The sequence below is a fragment of the Musca autumnalis genome, unplaced genomic scaffold, assembly GCF_047663935.1.
Source record: "Musca autumnalis isolate F117 unplaced genomic scaffold, ASM4766393v1 scaffold_4, whole genome shotgun sequence".
NCBI classification, from domain to species: Eukaryota; Metazoa; Arthropoda; class Insecta; order Diptera; family Muscidae; genus Musca; species Musca autumnalis.
Genome location: NW_027411977.1, coordinates 46,018,729 through 46,042,199, shown reverse-complemented (window position 1 = coordinate 46,042,199; position 23,471 = coordinate 46,018,729). Strand labels below are relative to the sequence as shown.

At 35.0% G+C, this 23,471-nt stretch overlaps 2 protein-coding genes across 11 annotated transcripts in view; both read left to right on the top strand.

Annotated features, from left to right (window-relative positions):
• The window catches only part of LOC141403880 (G-protein coupled receptor Mth2-like), a 536,210-nt gene extending 532,533 nt beyond the window's left edge, over window positions 1-3,677 (top strand). For all 3 annotated transcript variants that reach the window (XR_012412913.1, XR_012412912.1, XR_012412914.1), the window contains exon 7: window positions 3,358-3,677. The gene's annotated coding sequence lies outside the window, so the exon portion shown is untranslated. The remainder of the gene's footprint in view (window positions 1-3,357) is intronic.
• The window catches only part of mthl10 (methuselah-like 10), a 111,132-nt gene that overhangs the window by 9,769 nt on the left and 77,892 nt on the right, over window positions 1-23,471 (top strand). The gene's annotated exons all lie outside the window — the stretch shown is intronic.

The window sequence follows — 23,471 nt, the reverse complement described above, 5'->3', positions numbered from 1 at the left end:
GACGGTACAAGTTTCATCAGGGGCAAGTCCATACTTCCTGAGAAAATAGCCCGAAAGTTGCACAAAACCCCTATGACACCGTGTGAGGTGGTTGAAGCGCAAGATAAGTTTGGAACGGATCTGCCGATTGGGTCCAAAATTTGGTCTTAGTAATATTTGGTCCAAACATAGTTTAAGTTTGAAGATAAGTCATATCGGTCCACTCCTTCAGGTACCTCCCACACAAAATTTCAAAAATTGTTCGTACTGTAACTTTTGAAAGGAGTGGCCGAATTGGTCCATACTTTACACATCCTAATATATCTACCAGATATAGATCAGGTTCAAATATGGGCTATATTTGTCCACTTCATCCAGTACCTCCCAAACAAAATTTCGGATAAGTTCACTTTCAGACCTGCTATCGAATCACTTTGATTTTTGTCGAAGCAACTTGCATTCGCTGCCTCAATTACGAAAGTAAAAGTTTTTTCAGGGGCAAATCCACACTTCTTGAGCAAACAGCCCGAAGGGTGTAAAATCCCCCTATGGCACCATATGTAGTGGCTGGAGATCCACTTCCATAATGGTCAATGTCGATCTATTCCTTAAAGTATTTCCTTTTGCTCATTAATACATACGTTTTTTGGGAAAAAAATTGTTTCAATATACACAGGCTGAGGGTATATCTCTGTCGGCCAAGCCGACTGATACTTTTTTACTTGTTAACATAGAGCTTTGTTTTTTGGTATAGAAGTTTCTATTATGTTTGGTATTGACAATGGTTATATCGGTTTACGTTTTGATATAGCCACCATAGAACGGTATCTCCCGATTTTCGGTAGTTTGAAGGTTCAGCCTCATTATCACACCAAAATGGCTGAAATTTTGTATTCAGTTTTCGTTGAGATTATAAATTTTTCCACCTGAAATTTGTCGGTATAGGTCAACGTCTTCATATAGAGTCCCCATAGAACGGTACCTCCCGATTTTCTGTAGTTTGAAGGCTGTGACCACAATATTCCTCCGCAATGGTTGAAAGTTGGTATTAAGTCTTCGCACGCGGTATAAAACGTTCCACCTGAAATTTGTCGGTATAGGTCTAGGTCTTCATACAGTACCGGTACCGTCCCGATTTTCGGTATTTTGAAGGTTGTGGGCTCAATATTCCACCGCAATGGCTGAAATTTGGTATTAAGTCTTCGTTAGGAATATAAGACTTTCAAACTGAAATTTGCCGGTATAGGTCTTTCATATAGCCCCCATAGAACGGTACTGCCCGATTTTCGGTATTTTGAAGGTTGTGGGCTCAATGTTCCACCGAAATGGTTGGAATTTTGTTGTGGCCACAATATCCCAGCTAAATGGCTGAAATTTGTTCTTTGGTCTTCGTTGGGGTATAAAAGTTTCCACCTGAAATTTGAGGGTATAGGTCCACGTCATCAAATAGTCCCCATAGAGTTGTACCCCCCGATTTTCGGTATTTTTAAGGTTTTGGCATCAATATCCGACCGAAACGACTGATTGGTATTTAGTCTTTCGTCTTCATATAGCTCCCACAGACGCGTACCTCCAAATTTTCGGTGTTTTGAACTTTTTAGCCACATTATCGGTATATGTATCTGAAATTTGGTATTTAGTCTTCTTCAAAAACGAACGGAAACTAATTGTTCGATGGCTCTGGGTCAATCTCTAGCTCTAGGAATGTGTCTGCTTCGATGGCTTGTAACCAGTGTATCGTGCAAGCCTGTACCGCATACTTGACAGATGTTTTGCATGGCGTCATCAATCCTTGCCCTTTAGAAATACCGGCAGCTGCACTATCTCGAACATAGTTTAGCCAAAACTACACTAGTTTATCGTGGCTGTTGACGCTCCTTAGATGCGATAGATGGGGATCGCATTCAAACGATAGTTTTTATGTCATCAGCTGCTCATTTGTGTCAATGCTATTTAAACCTATCAAAGCTTATTAATCTAGGGGTTCTCTCTTTCTCTCTCTTATAACATTGAACCTCCCTTTTTAGATCGCGAATCCCTCGTAACATGCTTAGTGTCCTATCTACCATATGGTGATTAGAATACACTGTACAACAAGGTTTCTGTGCGGTAGAAAATTCCTTTTGGAGATGAAAGCCCTTAGTGAGTATATTAAGAACCCAAAAGGAAATTTTCCCCATAGGTCAAGTTTCTGAGATATCGCGCGATGAATTTTTTGAATTTTCGCCTGTGATGCTTGAGAAAATAGCTTTATATCTCTGTTTGCCGTTATTGTAGCTTCATTTTGAGATTACATGTCTTCAGTCAAATCGAATGGCGAATCTTTTTGTAGAACATTTCATTCTTCTAACTCAATTCCTTTCATGTCCTTTTCGTCCTTTCTTTCTTGAACCGTAGTAAAAGTACCACAAGATGAGATTTTACAGCATCCAAATATTCCACAAAAATGTTGCTCAGAGAATTTTAGGTATGGTTCTCATTGACAACTAATCGATATTGTCACGTTTTCATTGTCTTTTTTTTTGACATTTACCCGATTTTTGTTCAGAAAAAACCTATGTTTTGTTTTTCTGTATATTCGTTATTTGTTATGTATTGGTAGGTAGACATACCCATTGGTTATCGCTTATATTGACATCTGGGATGTATCTGAAATATTTACCATATATAGCTCCCGATATGCTGAACACGTTAATGACAAATTTTCTTGGAGAATAGGTCCGGTTATCTAATATTTTGAACCGGATATAGGGATATAAAACCCGGATTTTTTTTACCGATTTTAAGTAACCGATTAAGGTTATATGTATACCATTAGAAAGCTAATAAAATTGCCAATCAGGGAAAATAAATTTTTTGACAGCATCTTACCTGAGTTCGGTGCTAAAACAAAAAACCCGTATTCTTGAACCGTTTTTAAGGAAAAATATCACTGCGCGTAAATAAGAAGATCAAAGCTTGGTGGGTGAAATATTCTTTTTGCCGATGAAAGTGGATGAAGTTAATATTATGAACCCGGAAGGACAGTTATGCCGTAGGTCAAACTTCTGAGTTATAGCGACATGGAATTTATGTTACGGGTTTATTGTCGTGCTCTTAAAGTTCATCAAGAATGTATGCATCACGCCATAACTCAAAAGTTTGACCTACGGCATAACTGTCCTTCCGGGTTCATAATATTAACTTCATCCACTTTCATCGGCAAAAAGAATATTTCACCCACCAAGCTTTGATCTTCTTATTTACGCGCAGTGATATTTTTCCTTAAAAACGGTTCAAGAATACGGGTTTTTTGTTTTAGCACCGAACTCAGGTAAGATGCTGTCAAAAAATTTATTTTCCCTGATTGGCAATTTTATTAGCTTTCTAATGGTATACATTAGGGTTATGACTTTTTGACATTTTTCCTCAAAAATGATTTCCTGTAGCAGGAATGAATGAACTTTTGCCTATTAATCACTATGCTATCGTTTATTCCATTGAAATATAAAAAAAGTTCACGCACAAATCGATTTTAAAAAAATAATTTTTTGAAAAAATATATGAAATGAAAAAAATTTTTTTTTTTCAAAAAAATATTTTTTGTTGCACGAGTGAATAAATATAAGCCTACTAATAACTATAATAACGTTTATTTCATTCAAATATTAAAAAAGTCGCGAAAACAGTCACTATGAAAAAATTTTAAATTTTTTGTTTTTTGTTACAAAATTATATTTTTGAATAAAAGCGTTTACGACATTTTTACCATTCTCAGAATTAAAGAAAAATAGTGAGAAATAAATTTTATGTCATTTTAATTATCTCATGTGGCTCTAAAGTTTTTTTCAATTATATATCTGTTTTCAGTGACTTCAACAAAATGTCCACAATTTTGATAAATTCAAATTTTAAAATCATTTTGTGCGTGAGGTTTTTTCACCGAATCACCTTATAATTAAGATTTTATGCAATCTTATGGCAAAACTCATCACGCTATGATATAGGGATATGAGGTTGTAAAAAAGTCATAACCCTAGTATACATATAACCTTAATCGGTTACTTAAAATCGGTAAAAAATCCGGGTTTTATATCCCTATATCCGGTTCAAAATATTAGATAACCGGACCTATTCTCCAAGAAAATTTGTCATTAACGTGTTCAGCATATCGGGAGCTATATATGGTAAATATTTCAGATACATCCCAGATGTCAATATAAGCGATAACCAATGGGTATGTCTACCTACCAATACATAACAAATAACGAATATACAGAAAAACAAAACATAGGTTTTTTCTGAACAAAAATCGGGTAAATGTCAAAAAAAGACAATGAAAACGTGACAATATCGATTAGTTGTCAATGAGAACCATACCTAAAATTCTCTGAGCAACATTTTTGTGGAATATTTGGATGCTGTAAAATCTCATCTTGTGGTACTTTTACTACGGTTCAAGAAAGAAAGGACGAAAAAGACATGAAAGGAATTGAGTTAGAAGAATGAAATGTTCTACAAAAAGATTCGCCATTCGATTTGACTGAAGACATGTAATCTCAAAATGAAGCTATAATAACGGCAAACAGAGATATAAAGCTATTTTCTCAAGCATCACAGGCGAAAATTCAAAAAATTCATCGCGCGATATCTCAGAGTCTTGACCTATGGGGAAAATTTCCTTTTGGGTTCTTAATATACTCACTAAGGGCTTTCATCTCCAAAAGGAATTTTCCACCGCACAGACCTTGAGTTCCAATTTGTGGCACAGTGATAGCTTTCACGACTCTACCCGAGCAAATACTGCAGCAAAAGCATGCCATTGTGTTGCTGTACTGGAAGAATATTTTTTCTCTCATGTAGATGGTCGTCTGAACTGCACCCTGTTGCAGTTCTCAGGGCGGTATTCTGAAAGGTTTGAATATTTTTCCATCGCGTTTATATTCGCGGACCACACTGGTGTCGCATAGCTTATCACAGACCGACCTATTGCGTTATGTGGTAGGGACCTACATCTGCACAACATAACCCCTATTCAACTCAGCGTTCTGCAGGCCACGTAGGGGTGACGTAGGGGATGGAAGATACCAAGGAACGGTCCTGACCGGCTTTAACATGGCAAAGCCCTGGATTTATCTTGGTCCCTCTTTCATCTCAAGTGGACACTGATCTGCCCGTGGTGTCACCTGGGGAACTGCCTTTAACACCCGTTAAAGGTAGTGAGCTAACATGTGCCGCGCGTTCACCCATAAGAACGTTAAAAACTTGGTAAGTTCCTAGGAGCAAACATAGATTCGGACCACTACCTTGTTGCAGCCAAGGTACGTACCCTTCTAAACATTGCAAATAAAGCACGAACACATACAACGCGGAAGTTGGACATCGGTAAGCTGCAAACACAACAGATAGCCACAGCATATTCCACTCAACTAGCCCATTTGCTTAATGAAACCACTCCTCGTCCCGATAACATAGCAGCTCATACATGTATACCTGAAACCTCCAGCAAGGAATCCATGGTATGATCAGGAGTGTCTTGCTGCTACCGAAGAGAAAAATGCGGCATATAGGGCTACTCTACAACAAACCCGTTCGTTGGTATTGATATGGTTACGAAGTTTTTCGGCAAATCACACACACGCGACCCGAACGCAAAGTAAGAGAGCAAATGTTTTGATTTTTTTACTTCAGTCTTGTACTGAATGTCATGCAAGCAGGTTGATGCCGCTTTATTTGTTTTTTTTTTGGGTACACTGAAAAGATTTTGCAGTTGTACAGCAAATATGTGGAGGGAAGAATTTGAAAATGATTTTTTGTTTTGTATTAATATTTTTAATGACGCAGAATGCCTCGTCTGCAATGCATCAATAAAAAATGTATGTATGCTTAGAAAGTCTTAAAAAATCATTTTTATATACAATTTGTTTTTTCTCTCAAAAAAATTAACATATGAAGAAAAATACTTTTCAAATTATGAAGTTATTTATATTATTTTTAATTTAAGTCATACAAAGCGAACGCGCCAACAATATATTTTTCATTTCACACTCAATATGAAAATCATCACCCTGTTCTGTCAGTGTAATTTTACCCACACATAAACAATTTAAGCGCTCGCTCTTCTTGGTCGGCTATGCTCTACAATCAGTAGCAACGCGTAGCGCACGAGAGAGGTATCGGGAGAAATGGAGAGAGGAGAAACGTCTTTTTCGCAGGAAAATGAGAGAAATGGAAAGGCGGGAGGTAATGACAGCAATATATCGGCTAAAGAATAATAAGACAAACTGTCGATTAAAATAATGTGTACACCTCTTCGAATCACTCAGCGTAACATCGCCTAACGTAAACGAGTTCCCATTTTCCTTCTTTTCAGGGTTCGACAGTGGCTCCACTGTTGCAACTGTTCAGATGATTTAGCACTTTTAGCACATCGACCAACCTATTAACTTCCGGTGTCAACTCCCTGACTCTGGGGTTATTGGGGTTGGCACAACGAAGCTCATCATTCTCATTTGCTAATCTCGTCGCTTCTGCTGGGATATTTGGTCTTATTTCGGGTATTCGAACAGCGGGTATATGACAAGTGGCTGCAACTGTGATGATGTGTCGGAACGTCCTCCCTGCTACCCGAGAACATCAGAAGTGTTGAGCAGATCTCTGAAGGTGATTAGGGAACTGTCTGAAACTAGACCAATTAGCTTTACCATGATTGATGAAAGTGCGGCGTTCAAAGGTAATGGACTCGGGCGATCTGCTCATAGAGACAATTATCGGAATATGGTCTGACCCAAGAGAAAAGACGGGTTGGTAGGTGATGTTACTTGTCAAACACGGTGGTTACATCTGGCGAACTGTAATACTCACTGCTAATTCTGGAAGGGCGCCCTCATTGACCGTACAAAATGTATAGTTATCAATCTGCCCAGCCAACACCATACCCTCTGGTAATTTTCTAGAATCGAATGCCACAAATCATGATGAGCATTAAAGTCCCCTATGATCAGTGGGTTATAGCCTCCTAAAATCGGGCTACTGTTGGGTCTACAACCTAGAGTACATCTTGTAATCGGCAGGATGTAAACGTTAAGCAACTATACCTCGGCTGTTCCACACCTGACTGCAACCCCATACATTCCATATACGGGTCATTACAGCCAGGTTCAAGCGAGATATGTCTTTATTTAAAAGACTGCTCACCGTGCGCCTGAACCAACTTTAAATGGAAGGTTCGTACACCTGGGAAGTTCTTGAAAATTCTTAAACTACAAAGAAAAATAAAAAAATCCCCGGAGCGCTTTTTAAAGAAATCGCGGTTCAAGTTCGTATTTTTAGGGTTTTTAGGTTTTCATGATTTTTCTCGGAAACCGCAAGTAATATCGACATGAGATTAGAGAAAATAATGTAGCTGTGAACATTTTCTACAATATTTTCAGTAGTTCCATTTCGATAGGACTTGCGGTTTCCAACCAAAATCGTGAAAACCTAAAAAAAAAAACAAGTAAAAAAGCGTTAAGTTCGACCGGGCCGAAGTTTTCATACCCTCCACCATAAAATATTCTTAACTAATATGGAATAATTAGCCCCAACTTTAAATGGGTACGTTAACCCGTTATATAGGGGTTATAATAAAAAATGGAAGTATGTTGATGGAGCCTCTAATGACAAATAACTCCTAATTCGGTTAAAAATTATAGCTGAAATCCTCAAAATACCGAATATCGGTACATAACGTTATATGGAGGCTATACCAAAACATAGACCTATGTTGAATATTTCTAGTGGATTGTTATCAGTGGGAACTTCAAATGTCATTAACAGCTAGTTCAGAGGTACCGCTATATGCTAGCTATACGAAAATATGAACTTAAATGAACAACTTTTGTTGCAGAATTTTTGTTGGCTCTTAAATTTCAAATTACAGAAAGTTCGGCCAACAAATAAAGTTAAGGTACGGAAAATCGGAAGGTTTGTTTTGGGGCTATACCAGAACATGGACCTACGCTCGGTTAAGCATTTAAGTAAAATACTCAAAGTACCAAAAATCGGGAGGTACCGTTATATAGGTGACCACTACAACCTTCAAATGACAAATTACTGCTAGTTAGGTTTAAAATTGTAGCTAAAATCATTAAATTACTGAAAATCGGGAGGTACCTATATATGGGGACCGTGGACCTATGTCCACAAGTTTTGTTATATAAGTTTATTGATACTTAAGAACCCTAAATGTCAAGTTATAGGTTAATCGGTCTGAAAATATAGCTAAAACGTCAAAATACCGTAAATCGGGGGGTACCGTTATATTGGGACTATACCAAAACGTGGACCTATGTCCACAAGTTTTGTTATATAAGTTTAGTGACGCTTAAGAGCCCTAAATGTCAAATTATAGTTAAATCGGTCTGAAAATGTTGCTAAAAACGTCAAAATACCGTAAATCGGGGGGTACCGTTATATGGGGTCTATACCAAAACGTGGACCTATGTCCACAACTTTTGTTATATAAGTTTACTGACACTTAAGAACCTCATTTGTCAAATTATAGCTAAATCGGTCTGAAAATGTAGCTAAAAACGGCAAAATACCGTAAATCGGGGGGTACCGTTATATGGGGGCTATATTAAAGCGTGGACCTAAGTCCACAACTTTTGTTATATTAGTTTATTGGCACTTAAGAACCCTAAATGTTAAATTATAGCTAAATCGGTCTGCAAATGTAGCTAAAAACGTCAATATACCGTAAATCGGGCGGTACCGTTATATGGGGCCTATACCTAAACGTGGACAGATATATCCCATCATCGAACTTGAGCTGCCTGCAAACAAAAGACGCATTTTCCCAAAATTTCAGCGTCCTATCTCCATTTTTGTGGATGCTAGAGTGATTACCACAGACGGACGGACGGACATGCACAGATCGACTCAGAATTTTTTTTGATCAAGAATATATGTACAGTATCGGCCAAAACTAAAGCACCCCCTCAGTAAATTTTTTTGAAATGATAATTTTTTTATGAAAAATAAATTATAAATTTATTTTTTATTTTTCTTTTTATTTATTTATATCTTTATAACTGAAAAATACAAAAATAAGGAGATCAGAATTTAATAAACAAAAGTTAAAATTCAAAAAAAACATTTTAGGTCGCAAATATAAGCGGACAAAACTAAAGCACCCCCCCCATTTGAGGTACAGCAAAAACTATTGAAATCAATATTTCGTTGCTTATCCTCTATTCTGGATGACACAATCACATCTTTTAGGCATAAAGGATACTAAGTTATTAATTATTGCAAGCGAAATAATTGATTTTCGGAAAATTTAGCTTAAATACTCAAAATACTGAAAATCGGAAGGTACCGTTATATGGAGGCTATACCCAAACGTGGACCCAGGTCCACGATTTTTGGTGGATATGTTTTGTGACCACTAAGAACCCTAAGTACCAAATTACAGCTAATTTAGTAGGAAAATGTGGCTTAAATATCCGAAATACCGAAGATCGGAAGGTACCGCTATAAGGGGGCTATACTAAAACATTAGCCGATATTGTTCATATTCATCCAAAAATTATGCTATTTTGGTACTTTGGTACTTAGGGTTCTTAGTGGTCACAAAACAAATCCACCAAAAATCGTGGACCTGGGTCCACGTTTGGGTATATCCTCCATATAACGGTACCTTCCGATTTTCAGTATTTTGAGGATTTAAGCTAAATTGTCCGAAAATCAATTATTTCGCCTGCTGTAATTAATAATTCAGTATCTTCTATACCAAAAAGATGTGATTGTGTCATTCAGAATAGAGGATAAGCAACGAAATATTGATTTCAATAGTTTTAGTTGTACCTCAAATTGGGGGGTGCTTTAGTTTTGTCCGCTTATATTTGCGACCTAAAATATTTTTTGAATTTTAACTTTTGTTTGTTAAATTCTGAATTCCTTATTTTTGTATTTTCCAATTATAAAGATATAAATAAATAAAAAGAAAAATAAAATATAAATATATAATTTAGTTTTCATAAAAAAATTATCATTTCAAAAAAATTTACTGAGGGGGTGCTTTAGTTTTGGCCGATACTGTATATACTTTATAGGTTCCCAAATGAGTATTTCAATGCGTTACAAACAGAAAAACAAACTTAATATACCCTCCATACTATGGTGGAGGGTATAAAAACTAAAAATACGAACTAAAAAAAAAAATAAAAATGTTAACTTTGACCGCGATTTATTTAAAAATCCCTCCAACCATTTTTTCTTGTTCTTGGATTTGTCTCATCTATGAATATTACTGTTTTCATTTAAGATTAGTCAGGCGCACCGTGCATGACATGGTTTTATAAGGAGGGGATATAGTCAGTAAATTGTCCCAATTTGAAGTTCTATATCACAAAAATGGTGAGACCTATGAAAATATCATAAAAGTCAATCTTGTAGAGAATCTTCACAGCTACAAGCGAATCGTGAAAACCTGAAGAACGCCTAAAATGTGAACTTTGATCGCGATTTATTTAAAAAGAGCTCCCGCGATTTTTTGTTTTTGGATTTTTCTCATCTAAGAACATTGTAGTCTCAAAATACGCAAAAACTTCCCAGGTGTAAGCACTTTCCATTTAAAGTTGGTTCAGGCGCAACGTGTGGTGTAATAGGAAAGCTTATCCACCACATCCACTTCTGGTGCGATCCTTCCTCAGTACGTAGCAACCATAACAACCACGTTGCAAGCATCACAAAATTGTGGTTGAGCTTGGTTTCCTGCACCCTTGCGACTGTGATTTTCTTCCGACTTATAAAATTCACTATTTCCTTGATCTTACCTCGGAGTCCATTGCAATTAAATTGCAACAGCAACGGTTGCTGTTAAATGCTCCCTACATCTATTACATCCTGTTGAAGTGTATGTGTGTGTATGCGGATGTGACAAACCGAGCACATCCATATTAGTCTCGGGTTTTCGGCCGTCCCCGCATCGACCAAAAGAATCCGGAGCTGGCATTTACAAACAACAATCTCTCTATAACGTAGTAATTCTCTGTCCCCAAGTGCTGCGTTATAGAGAAGTTCGACTGCATATTGAATTCGCTGGCTGCTGGGGTTGAACATGCGAACTTCCTTTAACGATCTCACGTACATCAACATCTACTCGTACTTTTGTTAAAAAACTCAACTCTTCGTTTAGTAGTCGGATGTATAAGCTCTACGCCACCTATTATTTAGTAATGAGTAAAATACGTGGGTTTGCCTAGTTAAATTTGAAAGAAATAACCATTTTTTTTCAGTCTACTGACAATGCAGGTTGTCGCTTGTTTACATTACTTTGTACTGGGTTATTTGGGTTATGTGGCTTCAAAATTTTTGCTGGGTTCTCACACCCCAGAACATGACCCGAAACCGTTGCACAATATAATTGATTACGAAATATATTATTTGGTAATATGTTATTTGCAGGAATTTATTTTTAAAATGATTAGAAAACAGCGTTGGTCCAAATTTTGGTTCGGTCCTCATAATATTGATCCCACCAACTGCCTTTGTTGTAATTCATTACTTTAGATTATCGGGGTGAGCCCTCTGCTGAAAATTCCTAATGTGGTTGAATGTTGTTCATTACTATAAATTCCTCTACACGTGTGTGGTATTATGTCGTCGAACCGTCTGCCAGTTGACATGGTATAATTTCTTTTTAAAATGTGCATGCTGGCACGTATTAACACATAACACCTCAAAGTAGACATTTGTCTTTATAATGCGTTCAATTCATTCATAAGATCCGGCTAATAAGTCTCACAGCGAAACACAATGAATTGCAACGGTGGCAATGATTCCCTTATGGACAAAATAATTAAAATTACCCTTGAATAGGGGCACTTACATTTAATGCTAAATAAAATGAATGGATGGATTTAAACTCGCATTCCGCATCCGAAATGAAAATAGGTAGCAGCAGCAATAGCACCTTTTAACAAAGGCTCATAACAAGAGCAAAATAAACAGCAAGAAAAAAAAATAATATTAATTATTCCGTTGTCAGTCGGCCAAGCGCAGCCAACAGCCAGCCATTGAGTTAAGTTGCTGTGGCTAAGACTACACTAAAAAGAATTGTATTTTTTAGTGGAATTCCCTGGAAATCATTAAACCGGTTATTGATTTGCTTTTTTGTGGTTTCTTGTTAGCATTTCATTCTCTTCTACGTATGTTTGCTCAAAAGTATGTTTAACTTTGAGAGAATTGTGTAATCAAGCGTCTGTTAATAAATGAAATTGTCATCTAAAGAAGAAGAGCGATGTCATTGTTTTGCCGTCATCCACAAAACTAAAAAAAAAACAAAATCTGCAAACAATAACACATATCCCGAAACTTGTGCAATATTGAATATACTTTATGAGCAATTAAAGCCGTGGTATTAGCGTGTAGGGGTTTCCCCCACACACGCAGATACGCCAAAAAGCACATGTTAAATGTAGGCCGTCGCCGTTTATTTGTTTAAAACATTTAAGCTGTCCTTCTGTCTTAGCCACATAGCTGATCTGGGCCATCTGAGGTAATTACTTTGGCAAATTCTTACCAAAGATCGTTTTGTTGTGATTTCAGTAAGCTTTCGCCATGGAATGTGATGAATTATTATTACCCAATTGATTGTTTGTTTGCTGCTGCCTTAAATTCCAAGGTAGTTGTTAATGTTGAACAGTGGATTCTAATGGGGAAAATACAAAAAAAAAAAAAAAAAAAAATAAAATAGGGGTGCCACATGAGCGTTAATATTCGTATGCATGGCATAGTGTGTAGTGTGTTTGGCTACAAATCAAAAGATAACAGGTTCAAATCTAGCAACCAACCAGGCCAACCAGGGCGCCAGTGCGCACGCTAACCCTCTGATAAATCTACTTCAAATTATCTGAAATGGTTCGATTTTATTGTATGCGAACTGATCAACCGATTCGGTCCAAAATTTGGCTATCGTAATATTTTGTCCAAACTTAGTTTAAGTTCTAAGATGGGTTATATCGACTCCTTCCGGTACCTCCCCCACAAAAGTTCGAAAATGTTCAGAACATTTGAACTCTTGAACGGAGTAACCGATTTGGTCCATACTTTGCACATCTTGAAATTTCTACAAGACTTAGATGAGGATCTAAAATTGACTCTATCGGTCCACCCCTTCGGGTACCTCCCATACAAAATTTCGGAAAAATTCACTTTAGGACCTGCTCTCGAATCGGTTTGATTTTTGTTGTAACAACTTGTATTCACCGCCCCCCATACGACGGTACAAGTTTCATCTGAGGCAAGTCCATACTTCCGGTCCAAAATTTGGCCTTCGCAATATTTTGTCCAAACTTAGGTTAAGTTCGACGATAAGCCATATCGGTCCCCTATTTCGGTAAGTTCGAAAATGTTCGGAAAAATTGTGCGCACGATAACTCTCGAGGGAGTAACCGATGTTTTCCATGCTTTGCCCATCGTGAAATTTCTACCATACTTAGATAAGGTTCCAATATAGACTCAATCGGTCCACTCCTTCGGGTACCTCCCACACAAAATTTCGGAAAAATTCACTTTAGGACCTGCTCTCGAATCACTTTAATTTTAGTTGTAATAACTTGTATTCACCGCCCCACATATGACGGTACAAGTTTCATCTTGATAAAATAGCCTGAAAGTTGCAAAAAAACCACTAGACACCGAGTGTTGTGGTTGGAGCGCAAGCTAACTCTCGAACGGATCTGCCGATTCGGTCCAAAATTTGGTTTTCGTAATATTTTGTCCAAACTAAGTTTACGTTTGAAGATAATCCATAGCGGTCCACTCCTTCAGGTATCTCAGGACAAAAGTTCAAAAATGTTCGGAAAAATTGTGCGCACGATAACTCCATACTTTACACATCCTAATATATCTACCAGATATAGATCAGGCTTGTATATGGACTATATTTGCCCACTCCTTCGGATACCTCCCATACAAAATTTCGGATAAGTTCACTTTAAGTCCTGCTCTCGAATCAGTTTGATTTCTGTTGAAGCAACTTTTATTCGCTGCCTTTATTACGACGGTAAATATTTTTTCAGGGGCAAGTCCGTACTTCTTGAGGAAACAGTCCGAAAGGTGTAAAAACCCCTATGGCACCATATGTAGTCGCTGGAGAGCACGAAAACTCTCGAACTGATCAACCGATTTGATCCAAAATGGCCGAAATTGATGTTCTTCTTAGGGTACCTCCCCCACAAAAGTTTAACATTTGTGTCTATATGCAGTTTAGGGTCTGTTCGAAGATCCTTTGGAAATGATGCAGTTCGATGTGGTCCTGTTTACAGCCATATAATGTTTTCCGTGGATAAGTGCATGCTTCCGCAATATATGTATATCAAAAAGATATGACTCTCAAAATTAGATCCACTTCGGTCCATTCCTTTAAGTACCCCATCTGCAACACTTTAATGCTAATCCTTTCTGTGGGATATTGACGTCACTACCTTTAGAATTACGAAAATAGGGAGATACCGTTCTATAGGGGCTATCTTAAGGCGTAGATTTACACCGACAAATGTCATATGGAAAGTTTTATACCCCAAATGAAGACTAAACACCAAAATTCATCCGATTCGGTGGAATAATGACGCAACAACCTTCGGGAGGTACCGCTTAAGGCGTGGATCTATATGAAGGCTTGGACCTATATGAAGGCGTGGACCTATACCGACAAAATTACAGGACAAAATTACATATTTCAGCCACTTCTATGGATTATTGTGGTCATAAGATTCAAAATACCGAAATTCGGGAGGTACCGTTCTATGGGGGCTATATTAAGGCGTGGACCTGTACCGACAAATTTCTGGGGAAAAGTTTTATACCACAACGAAGACTAAATACTAAATTTTAGCCATTTCGGTGGAATATTGAGGCCAAAACCTTCAAAATACAGAAAATCGGGAGGTACCGTTCTATGGGGGCTATATGAAGGCGTGGACCTATACCGACAAAATTCTGGGGGAAAGACTAATAATATATATAATTGTTCCACAAACATCCCAGATGGGACAAGGGAGACTTCTCTCATATCAATGAGTGCACCCCGATTCATATTAGCTCAATGATATGGGACCTACTGTTTATCGCCGAGTCCGAACGGCGTGTCTTAAGACACCACTTGTAGAGAAGTTTTACATGGCTGAAATACTCAGGAAATGTCGCCAACATTACTGAGGGGTATTTTGCCACCGTTGAAAATGGTTTGATGTAGCTTGGCCGGGGAATCGAACGCACGACCTTCAGCGTGCAAGGCGGATGTGCATACCATTGACCACGGTGGCACCCCCCCCCCCCAGCGAAGACTAAATACCAAATTTTAGCCATTTCCGAGGAATATTGAGGCTAAGACCTTCATAATACCGAAAATCGGGAGGTACCCTTCTATGGTGGCTATATGAAAGCGTGGACCTATACCGACAAAATTCTGGGGGAAAGTTTTATACCTCCAGCGAAGACTAAATACCAAATTTTAGCCATTTCGGAGGAATATTGAGGCCAAAACCTTCAAAATACCTATACCGACAAAATTCTGGGGTAAAGTTTTATACCCCCAACGAAGTCTAAGTTCCAAATTTCAGTCATTTCGGTGTGATAATGAGTGATAATGAAGCTAAAACCTTAAAAATATCGAAAATCGGGTGGTACCGTTACATGGGTAGTACCTTTCTATCGTGGCTATATCAAAACGTGGACCGATATAGCCCATTTGCAATACCAAACATCCTAGGCGTAATAGAAACTTTTAAACCAAATAACAAAGGTCTATCTTAATTGTCGCAGGTAACGAATCATGGATCTATGCATATGATCCCCAAACAAAACAGCAATCGACCATGTAGGTCTTCGAAGACGAGCCAAACCCAACGAAAGTAGTTCATGGAAGAATCATTTCGAAGCAAATGACGCTTGTTTCTTCTGCAAAACTGACCATGTGGCGACAATACGACTTGAGCCACGTAGGACGGTTTATTCAGAGTGGTACACTGCAATTCGACGATGACCATGACAATGCGAACTCTCACACATCGATTCATACGCCGCACACCAAAAAAAAGTCGTGGTCAAAAACGATGTTTTGGAGGTGTCTCATTCGGAAGGGAAAAAGTGCTTCGACAATTGGTTTGAGCTCATTCAAAAGTGTATAAATCATGCTGGATAATACTTTAGAATACAATAAAACTATTTTTGATTATAAATATTCTCGTTTTCATTACTAGGACAGAAACTTTTTGAGTAGCCCTCGTATCATATATTACTTTATTTCATATATGTATCATATCAATTGAAAGTGGTTTCTGCTTGCCGTTATTCGATATTTAAATGGAATAAAAATATTTTTAGACGCTAATAGACAAAAACTCATTCATTCGTGCAACAGGATTTTTTTTTTTAATTTTTTTGTAAGTTTGTAAGTTTCGGATGTTCTACGAAATCGAACATGGCCGAACTTTTATGGAAAGTTCATATATTTATGTCTAATCATCTTTTCATAATAAATCCCCCACTGTACGTCATCAATGTGCAAAATGTTTTTTAAGTTTTTAACAAACATTATTTTTCACCTAATGTTTATAAATGAAATTGATTTAACAATAAAATCTAATAACTTTATTACGTTAACCTTGTCCGATGGAAAAAGAACGATGGATGGTATAATAAGTTGGTCTGTAAAAATTAAGATGGAATCTTTTCTAACGAATGAAGTCTCGCTCATGCTGACAAATTAGCCGATAGCCTTAGATGCTAGTGCTATTTTTATATAATTTTATTGTAATTTGTTATTATAATAAATATTTGAAATAAATAAATAAATAAAGTTCCAAATTAAAAAATATTTCAAGAGAGTAAACATTTGGATCGCTATGAAGGAGGAAGAATAACAGAGAGATATGACATTCATATTTGGATGGGCAATTCTTTATTCGTTTGCCAGAAATGACTTACACAAGACTGCCATGCTGCCTATGTGTGTCCGCCTTGAGAGAAACACACAAACATTAAATTTGAATAAGATTTTTTTTTTCAAATCGGCTGATACATGTTACTACACCTTATGAACATTTACAGATCACCCTATATAATAAAATCTCACTCCATGCCATTGTTACTGTCACGCAACAATAAGCCCAAACGATATTAATTCGAAAAAATAATCAAAATATAAATTCCTCGTGCCAAGTATCTGTAGTTAAACATGTTGTGGTGTATTTATGGCGTAAATCTTAATTTCCAAGTTTAAAACATTTCAATTAAAATTTCTGTTGAAAAATAAAATCACTTTTGAAAAGACAAAGTGTGAAATCGATTTCATTGACAGACAAAGTTTACATACAAACACATATATTTCTTAGTACAATTTAAATGTCACATAAATAATGCTTCCAATTAATAAAGAACCCTCGCCATCAGTAGTGTTTTGCCGCCCAGCAGTCACAAAGCATAAATGTCTTCATTGAAAAAAAAAAATGTTCCGTTCAGCTTAACATTTAATGACAAGTGTTGGCGTTGAAACTATTAATAATTTTTTTATTATGCCAAATTTTGTGTTAAACCAAAATTTGTTCATAGAAAAAAGGTGTGCAAACACTACACAGGACAACAAGAAATGTGATGTTTATTTCACTTCTAAATATGAAGTGTTTTATAAATATCAATTTAAAACAATTTATGAGTGTAAAAGAAAAAAAAAACAAAACAATTTATGAGAAATATTATACATAAATATATCTTTTTATTCAGATTATTTCACCTGGCCACCACACTTTACATTTTCAGAGTAGAATATTTAAATAATATTTTGTAGTTTCAGACTCGTGGAATTAGTTTGAATGTCACATGATTTATTAACGCTATTAGTTTTTATGTTCAAACGATTCATGCGTATTTGCGGTTTATTGCTTACGTAATAAAATATGTATTTATATACATATTTTACAGTTCCATACGTTAATTCTTAATATCAGTTGAACTGAATAGAAATATCTTATTATGTGTTACACCGTCCGACAATTTTCAAAAAATTTTGTTACACTTGAACCGGACTATATACGTTTGAAAATGGAGTATAGTAATGGTATTTTTAATTTTTCGTTTTCTCATCGGTTTGGTGGATTTCATGTGTCCAGAATTTATATTCTTTATGACAAGAGCTACAACTTTGCCTACATGAAGAAATAAAATTCTTCGCGGTTTAGAATATATGCGCCTGCCAAAATGCTCACTTTTGACTTAATTTTTCAAGAATATTTTTGATGTTCTTTTTATCCTGGAATGCAATAATTTGTAATTATTAAATAAAGCCTATACTCTCTTCTTTAATATGACACCAACACCAGCATCGTAGGACGAGTGCAAATATTTAAAATATTTTTTTAAAGTTGACCGTTGAAATTTGTTTGACCTATGAAAGGTCAAAACGATGAGAAAACGAAAAATTAAAAATGTCATTTTACTCCATTTTGCTTATATTTTCAAACTTATATAGTCCGGTTCAAGTGTAATTTTGGCTGTCGGACAGTGTTATCAATATAAATAATATTTTATATTTTTTATTTTATGTTTTATTTTTTTTTTTATATATTTTTTATTTCATATTTTATTTCTTATATTTTATGTTTTATATATTTTATTTTAGGTCTTACATTGTATACTTTATATTTTACTAGCAACGTGCCCGCTACCGCGGAAAATATATAAAAAACAAATAATCAATATATAATATGGAAATTGCGAACACTGAAAATTTTATTGTACTTATACTAATTTTAATCAATATTTATTGTTATTTTAGTACTGTTAGTACCGATTTTGTTCGATTTTCAAGAAAATCAGCCGTATCTCATCCTTACATGTTAACAGCGAGACCAACATTGCACACCAATACTCACAATAAATCCAAAAAATACAGATTCCAGCACTGTCCCTACACCCAACAACAAATTGAGTGCCATTAAGTACTCTTCGTACCCATAAGTACCATTTACCAAAACTACCACAATCCTTCACTTCACCAGTAACCTTAATTCCAAAAAACGGGATTCCAGTGCTTTCGGTGCACTCAAATTCAAATTGTACCATTTGGTATACTTCGTGTTCATAAGTACGAATTTCAAAAACTACCTCCATGTTTCAATCCTACACCCCAACCGTAGTCTTACCAAATTCCAGGATTCCAGCTCTATCCGTTCCCCCAAATACCCACTGTACCAAATTTAGTACCATTTAGTGCTTTTGGTACCCATAAGTATGAATTTCCAAAACTACCTTAATCCTATACTCCAACAGTAATCTCAGTTCCAAATTTAAGGATTCCAGGTCTATTCGTTCACTCAAATACAGATTGTACCAAATTTAATACCATTTAGTACTTTTCGTACCCATAAGTACGAATTTCCAAAACTACCTCAATCCTACACTTCAACAAAATCTCAATTCCAAATTTCAGGATTCCAAATCCCAATTGTACCAAATTTAGTACTTTTCCTTCCCTTACACCCCAACAGCAAGCTTAATTCTAAATTTCATTATTCCAGCTCTGTTCGTTCACCCAAATCCAAACTTGGTACTTTTTGTACTCATTTTACACTGCAAATGTAGCCTTCGAAGTACGAATTTCCATATTATCTCAATCCCATACTCTAACATCAATGTTAATTCGAAATTCCAGGGCTATAGCTCTATCCGTTCACCCTAAATCCAAATTGTACCAAATTTAGTACCACTTAGTACTTTTCGTAACCTTAATTACGAATTTTCAAAACAACTTCCATTCTACAATCCAACAGTAGCCAATCTTATACTCCAGCAGAAATTTTTATTCCAAATTTCAGAAATTCAGCTCTATCCGATGACCCAAATCTTAATTGTACCAAAATTATTACTTTTCGTAACCCATAAGTACGAATTTCTAAATTATCTACATCCCATACTACAACATCAATCTTAATTTAAAATTTCAGGATTCCAGCTCTATCCGTTCAGCCTAAATTCAAATTGTACAAAATTTAGTACCATTTAGTACATGTCGTACCCATAAGTACGAATTTTAAAAACTACTTCCATTCTACTCTCTAACACCAGCCTTAATTCAAATTTCAGGATTTCGGCTCTATCCGTTCGCCTAAATCATAATTGTACCAAATTTAGTATCATTTAGTACTTTTCGTACCCATAAGTACGAATTTTCAAAACTACTTCCGTTCTACTCTCCAACAGTAGCCTTAGTTCAAAATTTCAGGATTCCAGCTTTATCCGTTCGCCCAAATCATAATTGTACCAAATTTAGTACTTTTCGTACACATGTGTACACTAGGGTTATGACTTTTTGACATTTTTTTCTCAAAAATGATTTCCTGTAGCGGGGATGAATGAACTTTTGCCTAAAAATCACTACGCTATCGTTTATTCCATTGAAATATAAAAAAAGTTCATGCACAAATCGATTTTAAAAATATAATTTTTTTGAAAAAACATATGAAATGAAAAAATTTTTTTTCAAAAATTATTTTTTTTTTTGCACGAATGAATTAATATAAGCCTACTAATAACTATAATAATGTTTATTTCATTCAAATATTGGAAAAGGTCATGCACAAACCACTTTGAAAAATTTTTAAATTTTTTGTTTTTTGTTAAAAAAATTATATCTTTAAATAAAAGCGTTTACGACATTTTTACGATTCTCAGAATTGAAGAAAATTAGTGAGAAATAAATGTTATGTCAGCTTAATTATCTCATGTGACTCTAAAGTTTAATTTCAATTGTATCTGCTTACAGTGACTTCAAAAAATTTTCCATAATTTTGATAAATTCAGATTTTGAAATCATTTTGTGCGTGAGGTTTTTTCACCGAATCGCCTTATAATTATGATTCTATGTAATCTTATGGCAAAACTCATCACGCTATGATACAGGGATATGAGGTTGCAAAAAAGTCATAACCCTAGTGTACACTTTTCCACCTCCTTATGTCAACCGTACCTTTAACCTTGATTCTCACACCAAAGTTCAACCTTTATCCTTGATCCGTTCCCAAAATTCGAATTGATACCAAATTTAGTTACACTTTAGTACTTTTCGTAGTTCGAATTTCTAAAAACCCTTTAGCACATCTTTCCTACATTCCATCAGTTTCCAAATTTCAAAGTTCTAGCTCTACCGGTTCGCCAAGTACTAACCAAGTACCTTTTAGTACTTTTCGTACCCTTCCAGTTCGAATTTCCAAAAACTCAGCCTTATCTGACCTCTTCGGACCGAGAGTGATCCACACCCAAAATTTCAGGATTTTAGCTTCAGCCGTTTCGTCTGGGCGTTGATGAATCAATCAGTCAGTCTGTCAGTCAGTCAATCACTTTACTCTTTTATTAATATAGATTTCTTATATATTTTTACTTTGTATTTAATATTTTATATTATTTAATGTTTTTTTTTTATATTTTATACTTTGTATTTTATATTTTTTATATTATATTACGAGTATATATTTTACATTTTATATGTTATATTTTATACATTTTATATTTTATATTTTTTAAGTTTTATATTTTATATTTTATACTTTCTATATTTTATATTTTTTTATGTATTTTTTAAAAACATTGTGGCGTTTTTTATTGGGATAGCGTTTGCAATTTTGTTTTTTTTTTCAAAATAGTCTAAAAAAACGCCACAATGTTTCTAATTGAAGACACTGGCACGACGTGTGTTGTTTTTGCTATAAAGCAGACCAACCAAATTTTGGTGTGTGCATTCGTTGAAATTCGACGACACATACTAGTGGAAGAGGTTTGAATTGTTTTCGCAGACACTTTCATCGGAGTTGTGTGAGGTTGCCAAGGAAAAACTTCTCATTGAACTTTTTTCTTTGCTTACCTTTATACTTCGAGCTGACGATTGATGTTTGGGTATAACAAGTTTTTTGTTGAAGAAGTTATTGAAAAATAACTTCGGTGGAGAATATCCACAAACAAAAAACAAGGGAACTGATGAGATCCAGTGGCGTGGATCGAAACTATAGTATTCCCTGCCTTACCCCTTGGCGAACAATGCCAAATCTTTTCCACTAATAAACTAGTTGTTTTAAAATATTAAAACAACAACAATAAATATTTTTATTTAATACTTTATTTTTAATATTTAATTTTTATATTTTATATCTTACATTTTATATTTTATTTAATTCTCTTTCTTTTATATTTTAAGTTTTATATTTTATTCTTTGTATTTTATATTCTAAATATTTTGTATTTTTTATTTTACTTTTTATATTTTGTATTCTAAATATTTTTTATTTTAAATGTTATTTTTTATATTTTTTATAACTTATATTTTATATTATTAGTTTTATATTCTAAATATTTTATATTTTGTATTTCTTATTTTACTTTTTATATTTTATGTTCTATATTTTTTTATTTTAAATTTTGTATTTTATATTATTTTTATAACTTATATTTTATATTGTATATTATTTATTTTACATTTGTTGATTTGAACGTGTATTCATTTCACATTTTCATTTAACAAAAATAAAGCCCTAGCAAACCAGACCTAGTATTTATGTTATTTACCTTAATCAGCGTCGCAATTCCATATAATAAATATGTACGGACCATGACGATTCCCTGTTTTATATAGAATACATTTAGACTTCAATCACGTCATTTAAATGGCAATATTTTGTTATCTTCCTTTCAACATTCTCAAACCCCATGTTTATTTAGGCCAATTGAATTCTTATTGGCTATTAATTTGGGCTATATATTTTTAAAAATGCTCGAATACATTAATATAATTTAAATAACCAGATATAATTAATATTTACAATATTTTATTAAGACATATAAATGTTTAGAGAAGAACGTTACTAAAAGTATACTTATTATTTTAAATTTATCTAACTACTTCTGGGATATCCAAAGAAACGGAAGAACCTAAAGTACTCTAGAGAAAATACCATCAATAAAAATGACATCAAAACACAAAAGTGTTAATCTCGATTTGTTATTTCGTACTTAAAACAGAAGGATTCCGCAAAAACCGAATGACAAAAAGTCAATACAAAACACAAATGCTCAAAGGCGTACCTAACTACTACTCACAAATTGAATCGAGGTTGAAATGCCATTTCATCCAAATGGTCACACATTTGTAATAAAAAACACATGTTTATTAAACACAAACTGGTTTCGCAAATGAAATGTTGTCACTGAGGCCGGAACGTTCTGACATAGCAATAGCAATATTTGTTTTTAGAGGGGAATCTTATGGTAAGGTATAAGAACAGCAAATGCTGAGTACTTATTTGAAGAAATGTTGCCGTACCTGTTCAACAAAAGTGTAGTAACTCAAAATGGTGACATTTTTACTTATTATTAAAAAATGATGCATAATGATCAACAGTAATGTTGGCGACATTTCTTGAGTATTTCAGTAGGTCCCATATCATACAGCTAATATGAATCGGGGTGCACTCATTGAT